Source organism: Canis lupus, chromosome 37 (genome assembly GCF_011100685.1).
Source record: "Canis lupus familiaris isolate Mischka breed German Shepherd chromosome 37, alternate assembly UU_Cfam_GSD_1.0, whole genome shotgun sequence".
Taxonomy (NCBI): domain Eukaryota; kingdom Metazoa; phylum Chordata; class Mammalia; order Carnivora; family Canidae; genus Canis; species Canis lupus.
In genome coordinates this window covers 20,811,082-20,830,274 of record NC_049258.1, presented here as the reverse complement: position 1 = coordinate 20,830,274, position 19,193 = coordinate 20,811,082, and the positions used below count along the sequence as shown (strand labels likewise).

The 19,193-nt window shown below is 38.0% G+C and overlaps 1 protein-coding gene and 1 long non-coding RNA gene across 7 annotated transcripts in view; both read right to left on the bottom strand.

Annotated features, from left to right (window-relative positions):
* Positions 1-15,415, bottom strand: part of LOC119867955 — a 77,321-nt gene extending 61,906 nt beyond the window's left edge. The window contains exon 1 of the long non-coding RNA XR_005385367.1: positions 15,310-15,415. This is a non-coding gene — a long non-coding RNA (uncharacterized LOC119867955). The remainder of the gene's footprint in view (positions 1-15,309) is intronic.
* SPAG16 (sperm associated antigen 16) overlaps positions 1-19,193 on the bottom strand; it is a 907,696-nt gene that overhangs the window by 725,726 nt on the left and 162,777 nt on the right. The gene's annotated exons all lie outside the window — the stretch shown is intronic.

Sequence of the window (19,193 nt, the reverse complement as noted above, 5' to 3'; positions counted from 1 at the left end):
GGAAGGTTAACAGCTATGTGAAAAACAACAGTATAAAAAACTACAGCTTGAAAAAGAAAAACCCTAAAAGAAAAAATGATAATTCAGGAAGTATAAAATACAATAAACTTTGTTAGAATCATAAGATTCAAATAATACTTTATCCATTAAACAAGAAGACAATCTTAAGAAAAAAATAGAAAAAGCAGAATATAAAATCACATGAAAAAAATAAAATAAAATCACATGATTTATAGCAAAAAAAAACTCAAAATAAGAATTAAAAACATAAAAAAGGATAAATAAAAATTATGAAAGAAAAGACAGAGTGTTATTCAGGATGACTAGCTAACAGGAATTGTAGAGGACAGTGAAAATAGAGGGAAGAAAGTTATTCAATGATAGAAAAATGTCCTAGTTGAAAGAGTTGCAGGTGTTTTATATTGTTGCCAAATCAAGCCATATTGGTAAATTAGATTTCTGAGGGAAAGCCTAACCAGCAGCACTTCAAACAGAAATAGTTCAAAGGAGTAACTTCCAAGAAGCAAGATTAGGGTTGGAAGAGTGAGTTTTGAATCTTTTTTTCTTTTTCTATTAGAAACCCTTTTGTTTTATTTGATTTATTAAGTATTAAGTTTGAGGGAAAAACAGGAATTTTATAAAATGAATATATTAATCCAGTGATACTCTGGTGCTTGTTCATATAACCAAAGAGCTACAGTGAACTTCTCTTCTCAATTCTGCCTTCAGTGACATCAGATGGGTAACTTAAAGTCAGCCACGATGGGAGGATTTTTACCATAGAAATTGGTAAATGCTACCAATCAGGCTTATTTTTTAATTTTTAAATTTTTAAAATTTTTAAAAACATTTTTTGGTGAGGGGAACCAGCAGACCACTACTCATTCGAAGTGCTCTAAAAGCAAAGAACAATATCCATGGTAGCTGCACCTCTCATGTTAAAGACATTTTAAGCACCCCAAGGTTTAGAATAACAGACTTATTTCATTCCTACTGCTCTGAAGTAGAGAATAGTTTTATTAAAGTGTCAATAAAAATGTTAAGTCTTCTCTAAGTGGCCTGCGTCCCCACGACCCTTCCAATATTAAGACAATATATAAGCTTTCAAATTTCACCACTCTCTTTTCTTCAGTGATGTCTCTGTGCATGTAATATTAAAAGTGAATAAATCTGTATACCTTTTGTATGTTCACCTGCCTGCTCTCAGCTTACTTTATAGACCCAGCTAATGAATCTAGGGGAGTAGAGGGAAAGTCTTTCCTCTCCTACAACATACAGCACCAAAATGATGGGATAAATCAAGAGGAAACATAATATGGTGTCAAGAAAATGGGATTCAATAGAGACAAGCCAAACAACTTCCTAGCATGGTGCTAAAAGGAGGCTCTGAGATGAGAGCTCTGCAATCGCCACAGAGAGTATGTGATCCAGACAAGAACAAAAATATAGGATTGCAGGAATGATATCTGTCTCCAAGAAGAAAGGAGATTATCACAACTTTATTCAGCTGAAAACAAAACTTCCATAGTCAGATGATGTTAGTCCTGAATACTGAATTATTGAAAAATTATGGTACAGGAATATATTGGTAGGCTGAAGGGATTGAGTATGTGGGTGGGTGGAGGAAAAATAAGTGTGTAATGATTTAAATAAGGCAGGTCTTCTATATTAAGAATGAATAAACAATGTTTAAAATAGAAAAATCCAATTTTAAAAGGAGGTTGTTTAGAAATGTGGATATTAATGGTAAAAGTGCTTGGTTTCAGATAGTGAGAATTTGAGGTGGGGAAGACTAGAGCACAAAAATATTATTTATTATTTTTATAAATGAACTATTATTTGTTTATTTCTTTCACAACACATACATGGATGACCTGGCTAATTACAAAATTTATAACAGGTAAAATATTAAGAATATCTACATGTTTAAGAAAATAAAGCTCAGGGATGGAGGGAAAATAATGCAGAAAATTAGACACTTGAAAACTATAACATTATCAAACTAATTGCTAAGTTGGATATCAAATTTTTTAGACAAAGTTCTTTAAAAATTTGATGATGAGCTGTTACCAGAGCACTAAATTTATAATAATTTGACTATCTGCCTCTCCATGATTTTGGAGGCATGTAAAATTATATGTAATTTTTGTTTGTTTTAAGCACTTTAGAATATATTCAAACTCTATCTACAAACCTCTATAAAACTTGAATCTGGAATTATAATTATGGTAGACACAAGATGTGCCACCTAGATCCCTATGTCAAGGAATGCCCAGCACTGGGGAGTGTGAACAGCAGATTGTCTCCAGCTATCAGCTTCTTTAGGGGTTGCCTCTCCTGCAGAAGGCCATCTTGCCCAAGGTCCTATCCAAGGGGCCAATGACTGAGAGACACGGGGGTGTAAAGCCAAGACTGTTTCAGGCAAATGAGGGGCATAACCTCCCTGCGTTGGCTACAGTGTTGTCAACTTTTCCCTGGGCCCAATCCTCTAACCCATCCCTGTCACAGCTACTGACAGGACCAGTCTAGGGGATATGTGGCCCAGGACAATTTTTTTTTGTAAGGCACCTGTCTATACAAACAATTTTATTTAAAATATATTATCTCATGTGAGGTACAATGATTTATCAAGAAAGATATAGAATGAGGAATAGAGAAGTATTTATATGTTTGTTTATTATCCAATCAGTGAACTTCTCCATCTCTTCCTGTTTAGATTCTGGAACTATCTCTGTTCTTCATTCTCAAATGTCCCATTCATGGCTAATTTCTTTTATCCAGTCACAGGAAAAAGATAGCTATACTATTATTACTCATAATGTCATTGCTCTTCGGAACTTGTTTATATTGAGCAATATAGATATTCTTGGCTCTGCAGTTCTCTAATTCCATTTATTATTTGATGCTCACATTATTGCTCCTGATGCTGCATCATCCATCATGAATATTGGCTTTCAGTGACACTCTCAAGGGATACACTGTGCTTCATTGTTATTGACCACAAATGCAAGTCTTACTCAGAGCATGCAGAAAACCATGAGCAATAACTTATTTTGTGGTCATGCTAACTTTACCATTTGGGATGGTAACACATAAATGTAAAGCATCACATTATACCATGGGAGTAGCATAAATGTAAAGCAATACATTTTTAAAAAATGATTACTATCAATCCTTAGGCATTTCTAGAATATTACATCTTTGTATGTTGACCCTGGCCTTCCACATACCATCATAGCAGGGAGGATGGGCAAGGGGCCCATGCACAGTCCTACTCATGCAAGAAATGTCTATCCCTCAGTGACACGGTTTAAGGCTGACTCAGAAGTATAAAATACAACCACACCAATTGGACAAAAAAGGGTCATCGACTGAAAGGTCCTGCCAATTTTGTGCAGTCTCAAAAGTCTTCAAAGGAGAAAGGCTCAACTATCCTAAAAGACTGCCCGAAATATGCTTCCAAGTCTGAGGAGGAGGTGAATGACTGTTCTTGAATGCTATACACTGGAATTAGCGTTATAAGTCAGAAGATGGACAGGGAAGAGCACATACATAGGTAGACAAGAGTCTTCCCTCAAACCCCTAAATTGTCCTATGTCTAATGTGAGTGAGAAGTCACCCTAAATCAGCATACCAAAGACCACCATTCTGGCAGCCCAATCCTGCATGATCCTATGGAAGAACTACCATACCAATAAGTAGGATCAATCTGCTGACCAGGCCACCTTCCTGGAATCAGGATCCTGACACTGGGGTCCTGAAAAGACTCCATAGTTACCAGGTCAGGAGCTCGTCAAGGAATCTGGTTGTAGCCGCACGCAGGATAGAGGATCAGATAAGACCCCAAAAAGAGGATATGGGGATGTACACTCTGTCACTTACGTTGCCCAGCAGATGGCATTGCCAGCCCCAGACATTCCCAGATATCAGAGGAGGACTTAAAAATCTCAGGGAAGTCACTCCAAATGGTGGTAGGACCCCTGAGGTGCAGGGCAAGAGCAGGGAACCAAATTGCCCTTAGACACGTGATACCAGCTGTTGATCCTTAATAAACACACCTGAAACTCCATCTGAGTGCTTGCTTCCAAACAACCCTACCACAACAATAATTTATATAGGAAGTTATGTACAATAATCACAAGCTATTTAAATAAGCAATAAAAGCCAAATTTGTGGATTGCTTTGTGGGGAGGGAAGATTTCATTTCCAAAAAGTCTAGCACCAAGGCAAAGGGAATTAATATAATATCAGTCTCCTAGGACCACTATAACAAAGTATCATAAAGTAGATAGCTCAAAAGAACAGAAATTCATGCTGTCACAGTTCTCTGGAGGCTAGACATCTGAAAGTAAGGTCAGTACCCTCTGAAAGCTGTGCAGGAGGAACTGCCCCATTATTCTCTCTTAACTTCTGGTGGTTGCCCACAGCCCTTGTTATCCTTTGTCTTGTGGTAGCGTAACTTCAATTACCTCTGGAGTCAGATGACTCCATTGTCACATGGTATTCTGTGTGTGTGTGTGTGTGTGTGTGTCTTCTCTATCATAAAACCACCAGTCATATTGGATTAGGCCCATCCTAATCCAGTATGACTTCAATTTGACTAAATCTGCAAAGACCTTATTTCCAAATACGATCACATTCATAGGTAACCAAAGATAGAACTTCGGCATATCATTTTGGGGAACACAATACAACCCCAAAACAAGCCCTATACTATAGAAATATGTTTGTTTTAATTTCATTTACTTGTATGGATTCTGCAGGAGAATTAAATACCAAGACATTCCACGTTGGTAAAGAGACTTCTCCTAGGAGTAAACTTTAAAATTCTTAGACATAATTTCAATTATAGCTCAAGAACAAAATGTTAAGTCAATAAGAAAATGTAGGGGGATGAGTTGGCATAAGATTACAAGCTTTATATTTAACATTTCAAGAGTGTTTCTAGTACAAAATGTGATAGTATATCACAGTGCATTAAATAAATTCATTGATATGAAAATCAACTACATCAAATTTTTTTCCATTTCCCCATTTAATGAAAAAGGAACCAAATAATTTTATTGAAAAAATTCCCCCCACCTAATGTATACATCTCTTAAGGTTTATACTCAAAGGACAACTCAAAAGGGAGTTTTTCTGATATTCCACAATACCTCACAATTTGCTATAGGGGATTGGTAATGTAATTACTATATTGTTTTTATAAGTACACTAACCCACTAGACTTTGAGTTCTTTGAGGACAAGGACTGCCTTTATTCCCATAATTGCATCATTTATAATAATGCCTGACACATATTAATAACTAAATAGGTATTCTAGAATCAATGAATAAATGAACATATAAAACGATGACTGAAAGACCTGTGAGTAATTATAGACCAACATTTAACCTGGGAGCACTTCTCACAAAGAAAGTAAGAAATTTAGGTCACTTTCTTTAAAAGTAAAAAAAAAAAAAAAAAAAAGGAAAAGGAAAAGGAGGCATTAGAATCAGTTAATTTTTCAAGAAAAAAGTCTTAAGCTTCATTTTGCTATCAAACATTAGCAAAATGTATAGGTACATATTAAAGGGAAATATGATTGGACCCCAGTAGTGGCTTATTTTTATTATACAATTGCTTAAATATGCACAAAGAATTAGATATAAATTTCCCTAGCTGATGTGAATTTCAGAGTATAATTTCATGTGCACAAGAAATGTAGCTTTTTTATCTTTCTTTGTCATAACTAAATTTCTCCTTTGAGTATAATTTCTTAAGGTTTTCCATTTTATAACAACACTGGAGATGAGACCACAAGAACTTAAATATCTTCTGGCTTTATAGGCATCACTAAAATAATTTGTTAATAGCTTGCAAAAGTCTCAATGAAAACTTTAGGCTCCTGTCTTGCAACCTATTTTTGGTTCAGTAGCTCTCCTTCTGCTACTTCTATTCCATTCCTGGGCATACAGTAATCATTTGGCAATTCATACTCCATGCTGGAGGGCTGAAACTTGGTGATGCTATCTACCTAGACATCTTATGCAGCAATTTCTTTGCTGGGGTCTTGTCCTATTCCTAGGGCTATACTTACGAAATAGGGAACAGAGCTCTTGTGTTCTTGGACCCCATAGCTATCTAGAGGTAAATGTAAAGGCAGTGTGGGCTATGCTCTTAACTCATTATGGTTCTGTGATGTGTTTTAACTATGCCATGAGCCTTCCCTACTCCCTTAAGAACCCAACCTCTCCTACGTAAGAAAGATTCTTTTTTTCCTCTCTCTAGTTTTTCTGTCATATTTTCCCCCTTGGAATAAGTGCATAGCCAAACTACTTCAACTGGATAAAGGCAACAGAAAAAAAAGGAATTGCCAAGGTAAAAAAAAAAAAAAAAAATCAGTTAATATTTCAAGAATATTTTTGACTCAGTACCTTATGCTTTTATTAAGGGGCATAGCAGATGCACAAGTATGGCTCAGGAAGCACTGTGCTTGGGATCCCTGGGTGGTGCAGTGCTTTGGCACCTGCCTTTGGCCCAGGGCTTGATCCTGGAGACCTGGGATTGAATCCCACGTCAGGCTCCCGGTGCATGGAGCCTGCTTCTCCCTCTGCCTGTGTCTCTGCCTCTCTCTCTTTCTGTATGACTCTCTCTTTCTGTATGACTATCATAAATTAAAAAAAAAAAAAAAAAGTAAGCACTGTGCTTGAGAGCAATGGACATGAAGACAGCAAGGGAGGTAGGGCTAAGAATAAAGAGTCAAAGTAGAGAGGAGTTTGGGTTTTATCCCTCGGTAAAAGGAAGTTATCAATATTTTTAAGTTGGGGCATTAAACAGTGGGTTTTCCAGCTCTGGAAGAAGGATTTGGTGATGCAGGATGAACCGGAGATAGGAGAAATTAGTAGGAGGCTACTGAGTCCAAGAAGGAAATCAGAATGACCTTATTTAAGTGACTTTTGGGGTGGGCGGGGCAAGACGGCAGAGGAGTAGGGTCCCCAAGTCACCTGGCCTCCCGACTTACCTAGATAACTTTCAAATCATCCTAAGAAACCTACGAATTCGACCTGAGGTTTAAAGAGAGAACAGCTGGAATGCTAGGGAGAGAAGAGCTCGCGCTTCTAACAAGGTGGGAGGACGGAAAAAAATTAAAAGGGGGGGAGGGGCCCCCAGGAGCCGGGGAGGCCGGTGGCCAGAGACTCAGGACAGAGAGCCCAGCCCTGGAGACCGGGGATCGATTCCCACGTCGGGCTCCCCGCATGGAGCCTGCCTCTCCCTCTGCCTCTGTCTCCGCCTCTCTGGGTCTCTCATGAATAAGTAAATAAAATCTTTTTTTTTTTTTTTTTTTAAAGTCCACACCAGCATCTCCCGGCCGGAAAGGCAGGTGCTCAGCGGGGAACTCGGGCAGAACCGCAGGAGCCTCAGGCTCCCGGGGTCCCTAACAGGAGGGGCGGGGGGAAGCGCACACACCGGCCCAGTGCCCTGAAGGGCTGCAGCGCCCGGGCGGGGCGGGGGGCTCCGGGGGAGGGGCTGCACCCTGCTGCCCTGGGGAGCCACGGCGGGACCGCGATGGCAGTGGTGCAGGTCCCGGAGCCCAGGGCGCCGGGGGACACAGCCCAGGATCCCCCCGGGACAGGCGGAGGCGGGAGGGCATGGGACAGTGGGGACGCTCCTGCCGCTGGGCGCCCCCCAGCTATGCAGGTAGGTGCCCCCTCCCCGCCCCCCAGCATCCAGGCCAGTGCGAACTGGGAGCTGCAGTAGTTACTGCGGGAGCGGACTCCAGAGCTGGAGGGCTGCCCACCGCCAGTGTGGTTGTTCCTCCTGGTGTCACCCTGTGATTGAGATGGAGCCAGGGAACAGGCGCCTCACAGGATAAACAGCTCCCACTGAGCCGGGCACCTGGTGGGGGGAGGGACAGCGCCCCAGGTGCACACACCTGAGAATCAGCACAGCAGCCCCTCCCGCAGAGACCAGCTGGAAGGACAGGGGAAGAGCAAGTTCTGGACCCAGCAGCGCTGGAAAGCTCCAGGGGAAATCGAGGGATTTACAGTATATAGAAGCAGAGGATACCCCTCTTTTTCTTTTTATCTCTTCCATTTTCCAGTACAATTCCTTTTTATATCAGACTGTAAATTTCCAATTTTCTTCTCTTTTCCTACCTTAACTACAATATTTACCATCTCTTCATTTTTAAGATTCTTCCTTTTTGACTTTCACATTTCTACAATTAGAGGTCCTAGATATATTTTACACTTCCAGATTCTCTTCAACATACTCAACTTAATTTTGGGAGATATACAAGATATTTTTGTTTTGTTTTGTGTTTTTTGTTTTCTCTGCCTCATTTTATTCTACAATGGCAGAAGTTAATACCTTCTAAAACTTGAGCAGCATGCACCCATAACCAAGTGGTATACTGTGCTGGTTCATTCTGTGAGATTCCTCATTCCCATTCTGCCCCCGTCTTTTATCTCATTTATGTTTTGGTGGTCAATGTTGGGGCCCCTTACAAGTATTTCTGGTTTATATAAATTTGGGACTGAGGATCTCCTAACATACAGAACTTAATATACCCTCTAGGACCCCTCAGGTAGACTACATTCTCCTTCCACTACAACTTCTTCACCACTACCATCTCCCAGTCCTCCCCCCTTTTTTTCTTCTCCTTTTTTTTTTTATTTCTTCTTCTTCTTCTTTTTTTTTAATCTTCTTCTTTAGGATTCCTGGTCTTTTATTGTCTACTACTTTGTTTTTTGTTTTTTTGTTGTTGTTGTTAATTTTTTTTTAATTTTTATTTATTTATGATAGTCACAGAGAGAGAGAGAGAGAGAGAGAGAGAGAGAGAGAGAGAGGCAGAGACACAGGCAGAAGGAGAAGCAGGCTCCATGCACTGGGAGCCCGATGTGGGATTCGATCCCGGGTCTCCAGGATCACGCCCTGGGCCAAAGGCAGGCGCCAAACCGCTGCGCCACCCAGGGATCCCTTGTCTACTACTTTGTATTAAAATTTGTTATTCATTTTAGAGGCCCTTTTGTTTTATTTGTTGTGATCTTTGTTTTCAATTTCTGGTCCCTGACCTTGTCAAAATCATCTAGAGTGAAATTTACTTAGGTCTTGGTTGATATTCTTGACTCAGCCCACTCATACAGCCACACTGCACTGAGCAAAATGACTAAAAGAAGAACTCACCACAAAAGAAAGAATCAGAAACAGTACTCTACCAGAGTTACAGAATTGGATTACAATTCTATGTCAGAAAACCAGTTGAGAAGCACAATTATAAACCTACTGGTGGCCCTGGAAAAAAAAAGCATAAAGGAATCAAAGACTTCATGACTGCAGAATTTAGATCTAATCAGGCCAAAATTAAAAATCAATTAAATGAGATGCAATCCAAACTGGAGGTCTTAACAATGAGGGTTAATGAGGTATAGGAATGAGTGAGTGACATAGAAGACAAGTTGATGGCAAGAAAGGAAGCTGAGGAAAAAAGAGAAAAACAATTAAAAGATCATGAGGAAAGGTTAACAGAAATAAATGACAGCCTCAGAAGGAAAAATCTACGTATAATTGGGGTTCCAGAGGGTGCTGAGAGGGACAGGGGGCCAGAAAGCATATTTGAACAAACCAAAGCTGACAACTTTCATAATTTGGGGAAGGAAACAGGCATTCAGATCCAGGAGATAGATCCCTCCTAAAATCAATAAAAACCATTCAACACTTTGACATTTAATAGTGAAACTTGCAAATTCCAAAGATAAAATCCTTAAAGCAGCAAGAGACAAGAGATTCCTAACTTATATGGGAGAGAAATATTAGATTAACAGCAGACCTCTGTGTAAGCAGACTTTACACAGAGACCTGGCAGGCCAGAAAGGGCTGGCAAGATATATTCAGGGTCCTAAATGAGAAGAACATGCAACCAAGAATACTTTATCCAGCAAGGTTCTCATTCAGAATAGGAGAGATAAAGAGTTTCCAAGATATGCAAAAACTGAAAGAATATGTGAACATCAAACCAGCTCTGCAAGAAATATTAAGGGGGATTCTGTAATAGAAAGAGGAAGCCCAAAGAAATAATCCACAAAAACAGGAAATGAAGGGGTATTATGATGACACTAAATTCATATCTTTCAATAGTAACTCTGAACATGAATGGGCTTAATGATCCCATCAAAAGGCGCAGGGTTTCAGACTGGAAAAAAAGCAAGACCCATCTATTTGCCGTCTACAAGAGACTCATTTTAGACCTAAGGATACCTACAGCCTGAAAATAAAAGGTTGGAGAACCAATAACCTTCAAGTGGTCCTCAAAAGAAAGCAGGGGTAGCAATCCTCATATCAGATAAATTAAAGTTTATCACAAAGATTGTAGTAAGAGATAAGAGGGACACTATATCATACTTAAATGATCTACCCAACAAGAGGACCTAACAATCATGAATATTTATACCCCTAATGTGGGAGCTGCCAAGTATATCAATCAATCAATAACCAAAGTTAAGACATACTTAGATAATAATACACAAATCTGGGATACTTCAATATGGCACTTTTTGCAAATGACAAATCTTCTAAAAAAAACATCTCCAAAGAAACAAGAGCTTTAAATGATACACTGGACCAGATGGATTTCACAGATATTTACAGGACTTTACATCCAAACGCAACTGAATACACATTTTTCTCAAGTGTACATGGAACTTTCTCCAGAATAGACCACATACTGTGTCACAAATCAGGTCTCAACCAATATCAAAAGATTGGGATTGTCTCCTGCTTATTTTCAGACCATAATGCTTTGATATTTGACCTCCTTAACAAGAAGAAATTTGGAAGAAACTCAAACACATGTACATTAAAGAGCATCTGCTAAAAGATGAAAAGGTCAACCAGGAAATTAGAGAAGAATTAAAAATATTCAGGGATACTAATGAGAATGAAGATAGAACCATTCAAAATCTTTGGGATATAGCAAAAGCAGTTCTTAAGAGGGAAATACATAGCAATACAAGCATCCTTCAAAAAATTGGAAAAAAATCGAATACAAAAGCTAACCTCACACCTAAATGAAGTAGAGAAAGAACAGCAAACAAAACCTACACCAAGCAGAAGAAGAGAGTCAATAAATATTCAAGCAGAACTCAATGAAATAGAGACCAGAAGAACTGGTCAACAAAACCAGGAGTTGGTGCTTTGAAAGAATTAATAAGACAGATAAACCATTAGCCAGCCTTATTAAAAAACAAGAGAGAAAAGACTAATTAATAAAATCACGAATGAAAAAGGAGAGATCACAACCAATACCAAGGAAAAACAAACGATTTTAAAAACATATTATGAGCAGCTATACACCAATAAATTAGGCAATCTAGAAGAAATGGATGCATTTCAGGAAAACCACAAACTACCAAAACTGGAACAGGAAGAAATAGAAAACCTGAACATGCCAATAACCAGTGAAGAAACTGAAGCAGTCATCGAAAACCTCCCAAGACACAAAAGTCCAGGGCCAGATGGCTTCCAGGGGAATTCTATTAAACGGTTAAAGAAGAAACATACCTATTCTACTAAAGCTGTTCCAAAAGATAGAAAGAGATAGAATACTTCCAAACTCGTTCTATGAGGCCAGCATCACCTTAATTCCAAAACCAAACACCCCACCAAAAAGGAGAATTATAGACCAATATCCCTGATGAACACAGATGCAAAAATTCTCAACAAGATACCGGCCAATAGGATCCAACAATACATTAAGAAGATTATTCACCATGACCAAGTGGGATTTAGACCCGGGATGCAAGGCTGGTTCAACACTCATAAGGCAATCAGCGTGATAGATCATATCAACAAGAGGAAAAACAAGAACCTTATGATCCTCTCAATAGATGCAGAAAAAGCATTTGACAAAATACAGAATCCATTCCTGATCAAAACTCTTCAGAGTGTAGGGATGAGGGAACAATCCTCAGCATCTTAAAAACTATCTACAATAAGCCCACAGCAAATATCATTCTCAATGGAGAAACACTGGGAGCCTTTCCGCTAAGATCAGGAACACGACAGGGATGTCCACTCTCACCACTGGTATTGCCTCAGCAATAAGGCAACAAAAAGAAATAAAAGGCATTCAAATTGGCAAAGAAGTCAAACTCTTCCACTTTGCAGATGACATGATACTGTACATAGAAAACCCAAAAGACTCCACCCCAAGATTGCTAGAACTCATACAGCAATTCGGCAGTGTGGCAGGATACAAAATCAATGCCCAGATATCAGTGGCATTTCTATACACTAACAATGAAACTGAAGAAAGAGAAATTAAGAAGTCAATCCCATTTACAATTGCATCCCAAAAGCACCTAAGATACCTAGGAATAAACCTAACCAAAGAGGTAAAGGATCTATACCCTAAAAAGTACGTAACACTTCTGAAGGAAATTGAGGAAGACACAAAGAGATGGAAAAATATTCCATGCTCATGGATTAGAAGAATAACTATTATGAAAATGTCAATGCTACCCAGGGCAATTTACACGTTCAATGACATCCCTACCAAAATACCATGGACTTTCATCAGGGAGTTGGAACAAATCATCTTAAGATTTGTGTGGAATCAGAAAAGACCCCGAATAGCCAGGGGAGTATTAAAAAGAAAACCAGAGCCGGGGGCATCACAATGCCAGATTTCAGGTTGTACTATAAAGCTGTGATCATCAAGACAGTGTGGTACTGGCACAAAAACAGACACATAGATCAATGGAACAGAATAGAGAATCCAGAAATGGGCCCTCAACTCTATGGTCAACTAATATCAACAAATCAGGAAAGACTATCCACTGGAAAAAGGACAGTCTCTTCAATAAATGGTGTTGGGAAAATTGGACAGCCACGTGCAGGAGAATGAAACTAGACCATTCTCTTACACCAGACACAAAGATAAGCTCAAAATGGATGAAAGATCTAAATGTGAGGCAAGAATCCATCAAAATCCTAGATGAGAACACAGGCAATACCCTTTTTGAACTTGGCCACAGCAACGTCTTGCAAGATACATCCATGAAGGCAAGGGAAACAAAAGCAAAAATGAACTATTGGGACTTCATCAAGATAAGAAACTTCCATACAGCAAAAGAAACAGTCAACAAAACTAAAAGACAACTGACAGAATGGAAGAAGATATTTGCAAATGACTTATCAGATAAAGGGCTAGCATCCAAGATGTATAAAGAACTTATGAAATTCAACAGCAAAGAAACAAAAAATCAAATCATGAAATGGGCAAAAGACATGAACAGAAATCTCACAGAGGAAGACACAGACATGGCCAACATGCACATGAGAAAATGCTCTGCATCACTTGCCATCAGGGAAATACAAATCAAAGCCACAATGAGATACCACCTCACACCAGTGAGAATGGGGAAAATTAACAAGGCAGGAAACCACAAATGTTGGAGAGGATGTGGAGAAAGGGGAACCCTCTTGCACTGTTGGTGGGAATGTGAACTGGTGCAGCCACTCTGGAAAACTGTGTGGAGGTTCCTCAAAGAGTTAAAAATAGACCTGACCTACGACCCAGCAATTGCACTGCTGGGATTTACCCCAAAGATACAGATGCAGTGAAACGCCGGGACACCTGCACCCCGATGTTTATAGCAGCAATGTCCACAATAGCCAAACTGTGGAAGGAGCCTCGGTGTCCATTGAAAGATGATAGATAGTGAAGATGTGGTTTATGTATACAATGGAATATTCCTCAGCCATTAGAAACGACAAATACCCACCATTTGCTTTGACGTGGATGGAACTGGAGGGTATGATGCTGAGTGAAGTAAGTCAATCGGAGAAGGACAAACATTATATGGTTTCATTCATTTGAGGAATATAAAAAATAGTGAAAGGGATTATAGGGGAAAGGAGAGAAAATGAATTTGAAATATCAGTGAGGGAGACAGAACATGAGACTCCTAACTCTGGGAAACAAACAAGGGGTAGTAGAAGGGGAGGCGGGTGGGGGGTTGGGGTGACCTGGTGATAGGCCAGACTGAGGGGAGCACTTGATGAGATGAGCACTGGGTATTATGCTATATGTTGGCAAATTGAACTCCAATAAAAAATATACAAAAATATCAGTAACTTTTATCATGATTCATATAACATGGGTTTTTCTAAATATAAACTATTTATTTAATATTCTGAATGTCTATGTAGCTCATTTTGTGATTTCATACAAGTTATCTGTTTTGCAGAAAATAAGTTATCTTAGTTATGTTACTTTGAATAAAAAATCAATTTATTTCTAAGTGATAAAATTTGAATATGATTAAGAGCATTTAAAGACCCTTGATGCTTATCATAAGTAAACTATTATAATTCACTACATTAAAACAGCTTTAGAACAGCATCTGTGATTAATCTAGAAAAATGTGTAGATTACTTACATTATCAAAATGATTACATCCATCATAGTAAAATAACTTAATGGGATTCCATTTTAGGAATGCATAATAATTAATTATCTGGGTTATTAGAGCAATTAGCATAGGCTTGAATCTGCACTATTATAAATAATTTCAATTTTATAAATGGTATTTTCTTGAGATCTATGAGAAGTGAAAAAGTTAAAAAGTACAAATAACATATTGGCATTATGCTAAATTTCAACAGAACTGACTTTTTAATGAAGTAAACTATAATTATCATAATATTTTTATATTATCTTTACAGTTCAGTGTTCATTGTATTTAGTTCAAATTTTCATTGAGAATGAAATATTCATTTAGGAAAGAAAGTCAACTACATGGAGGGCAGCGTAATGAATGAATATGATGGACCCATTTCCTTAGCAACTATACACTCCTCAATAAACCACAATATGAAAAATAATCTTATTATTTCTTTAGACTACTAATACTGAATTTACTAAGGACTTACTTCCAAGGTCAGCCTCTTTAAAACCCTCGTCTTATTGAACACTTTGTAAAAGATTAGCCACACTATCTTTTCAAATATCTCTTTTCTTTTGGGTTTTGAGATGCCATTCTACTCTGGCTCTCTATCATACTCATAGTTGACCTGTCTGGTATCTACCTATTCACTGCTTCTTCCTTCCTATATAGAATTCTTATTTTGTCAGGTATCCAACTTTCTTCCATAAAGTATCTTGCTTTGTGACCAAAGCTTTAAGGGAAGACCTGTCCATGGTTAGAAGAGAGTCTTTCTCTTTCCTACTAGACATTTGCTGTTGCAGTCACTCATAAACCTGAAGGGAACGAGCCTAAAATAGAAAGATGATATGACAAAGAGTCTGCTAGGTGCCTACTAACCTCAGCACACATTGCCCAGCCTCCCTGGCAGCCAAAAATCCCATGTGACTAAGTTCTGGTGGTGTGTGATACTCCCAGGGCTGGCCATTGAAACCCCTAGAGGAATATTTCACTACTTTTTCACCTGTCTCAGAACCTTGAAGGCCATGTGTTAAGGATGTCAGTGTTACAAAAGAATAGAAAAGATTCTAGATCCCTAAGATTCTCTCAGTCATCACTTAGAGATGCTTGGAAAAGCTATCTAAATGGGAAAACTTCCACTGACTAGATTTAGGTGAAAAATAAACTTTTATTGTATAAGTTTCTGAACCTCTGGGAACCTGGGTGGCTTGGTCAGTTCGGCATCTGACTCTTGGTTTTGCCTGGGGCCATGGTCTTGGATTCGTCAAATCAAGCATGTCTGACTTCATGCTCAGTGGGAAGTCAGCTTAGGATTCTCACCCTCTCTGGTTGCCCCTCCCCCTGCTCATGCACTTGTGCACATACATTCTCTCTCTCCCTCTCTTTCTCTCTCTCTCAAATAAACAATCTTAAAAATATATTTCTTAACCTCAAACTGCCAAGCACATGTATAGGAATGAAATATTAAAGGCAGAGATTTAAAAACAGGCTTCTGGAGACCTTGTAGGTCCATATCCTCAAAGTGGTACATCCCTTGAAAGTTGAGAATGAATCTGCTACAGTGCATGACCCTATTAGCTTTGGAATGAGTCTGTGCATGTATAGAACACAGACAAGCAAAGAAAACGTATATGCTAAGTTCTTTACAAAACAGCAAAGTCAAGGACAAAAGGGCAGGGAATTAGGTAATAAATTTATAAAATATATATAGAAATGATAATGCACACAAAGGTGAAGGAATAAATAGCATTAAACCTCACATAGATTTAAAAACAGTTAGCTGAAGGCATTATAACCAGACTCCATTAACCAACTTCAACAGATTCCAGGAGCACCCTGAGTTCTTTGGAACTACACCTGCTGATATAACTAAAGCAGATGGAGAGGGTAATGCTAAGGATATTGGGAATTACCAGTAGAGTATGGGGCTATTTCAAGACTTGGTGGGCAAAGAAGAGCTAGCCATAAAGAATAGGTATGTGTGTTGATTGTCCCTTAAAGGCAATGGAGGTGGGGGTACCTGGGTGGCTCAGTCATTCGACGTCTGGCTCAGGTCATGATCATGGGGTCCTGGGATCAAGTTCCTGCATCAGGCTCCCCATAGGAAACCTGCTTCTCCCTCTGCCTATGTCTCTGCCTCTCTGTCTCTCTGTGTCTCTCATGAATAAATACAATGTTTGTTGTTGTTTTTTTTTTTAATTTAAAAAATAATAAGGGCAATGGAAGTTAAAAACTTCCAGGTCCCATCAAATACAAGGAATCCCTGAAAGGGTGCCCCATATTCTGTTCAGCAGGAGGGAATGATACTTCTGTTTGGAAAATCCTGGTGGTGTTTGGTAAAAAACAAGGGACAATAGGCTGGAGTCAACCTGGCCTGCATTACACTAGACTGTCTCCCTTTGGTTGTCTCCCTTTGGTTTATGCAGCCCAAACCCATCCTTCCTGTACTCACATCCAAGGGCAGCTCTTCCTTCCATCAGAATTGCTAGAACTGTAGATTAAAATGATAATTCTTACAGACAAACTTTATGCCAGGTGATGCTAAACAACAGCTCTCATCCTTGATCCTTTTTTTCAGTAATCACATATGAAGCAGTTCTCTCATATGACCTGATAGGTTTAGGGCTCTGCAGGTTGAGCCCAGAGAACAACCTATTCCTGAAATATAATTTAACAAGTGAAGTTTACTGTAAGTAAAGTCTCTGGCTCTCACTTTTTCCCTCACCCTCTGTTTGATTTCATTTATCATGCTACATATTTGGAGTAGAATCAGTAAATTTATGTGCAACCTTATCCCAAAGTCGTTTGTCATTTAAGTTACCTTCTTTCCCCTTCATATGCATTTCTATATATCATTAACTTTCAGTGCCACTGAAAAATTATTTCATCACTGCAGTAACAGACTCTATGTATAACTTTTATACATTAATAGCCAGCTTACCTAATCAAGCTAAAATACAGTCCTGCACTTCTGTAAAACAAGAATGTACTATTTCATTTTTCTCCTAAAGGGGAAAAATTACACACCTATAATTACGTTTTGTCGGGCTTCACAAAGAAAACAAAGCTTAGAATCAAAGTATTGTGAGTACAGATATTCTAAAAAAAATAAAATAAAATAAGAGTTTAGGGAAAAAACTATAATTTTATATTTTTATATGTTAGTCTTCTATTTCAAATAACTGTAAACTATTACTTTACATCCATCAAAGATGAGACTAGAATAAATCTGAGACCCTAAAGGAAATATAATACTATACTTTTGAAAGGTAGAAAGTATCACCAGAATCATGTAAGCCTGATAGTAGAAAAATTATAAATTAAAATATAATGTTAGAAAGGTATTATTATATCAAGGATAAGAAATCTCAGAGAAAACCTCATCATAATACAAAGGTCCTTCCTTTCTAAGCTGCATTAATCCTTTCCAACATGCTTCAGGGCTAAAGAAAAATAAAATAATAAAATAAATAATGATGCAAAAGAATCTAACATTTATTTTCTCAAACCATATTTTGTTTTTAGAACCAATTTACTTCAAAACGCTGCTACCAAAAAATGCACAATTATAGTTCAAGAAGACACTAGGTGACTTCTTTATCTATATATATTTTCCAAATCTGTACACAATGGTATTTTCTTTCAAACTGGCTTTCAAATCATGTTAGTGTTTTTGTTGATATTTCAAAAATGGTGGCATTTGAAATTCATTCCTGCTCAAGAAATCCAAACCCCTACCTGAGATGTCTACCTTCATTTAGTTGACATAAAAAGTTAATAATATCATATGAAAATGTTCTCTTCAGTCAGTCTGAATATAAGTTAATGTGTAAACTTCTGAATATCAAGTAGGATACCTTTGTGTGAAGGAGACAAATTATTAAAAATAAGTGGAGGTTTAAAGTTTAAAAGCAAATAATGTGGATTATTCCCTTGTGGATCAGAGAAGCTCTGTCTGAGGTAGTGACACTTAAGATGAACCTCGAGTGATGGGCAAGAATAAGAAAAGAATTAAAATAAGTTTTATTAGTCCTTATACTCACATGTATATGCCCATAATGACATTTATTATTTTTTATGTTTAAATAATTAAAAGCATTTTTTCCAAATGACTTTAAAAATTAAAATTAAAATGCTATTAATTATGACTAAGATATTCTTATAAGTCAAATTTATTTGCATGGCAATTTAAACACCACTAAATAAGAAAGGAAGTATTTTTAAACTCTGGTTTCAATAAAATGAACTATGAATGAGCTTCAGGATTAAAAATATATTAATTTATTAGGAATAAAAGCAACATTACATAGCTAGATAGATGCAAGCATATTATTTAATGTGCTTACTATATGACACAATATGACACTTCTCATTAATTCACACATAATTCTATAGACTTGGCTTCATGACCACTTGTTGGGTGAGAAAATCATGCCTGAGTGAAATTCAGCCTTTACCAGAGGCTGTACAATGCTATGGACTGAATGTGAACCTTCAAAATTTATATTGAAGTCTTAACCTCCCATGTAACTATATTTCAAGATAGGGCCTTTATAAAAGTAACTGAAGTTAAATGAGGTCATAAGGGTGGGGCCCTGATCCAATACTATTAGTATCCTTTAAGAAGAGATACCAGAGAACTCTTTTTCTCTCCCTGTGTACATGCACTGAAGAAAGGCCACATGAGGACTTAGCAAGAATGTGGTCATCTGCAAGTCAGGAAGAGAGTCCTACCAGAAACTGAACCCTGCTAGAACCCTAAT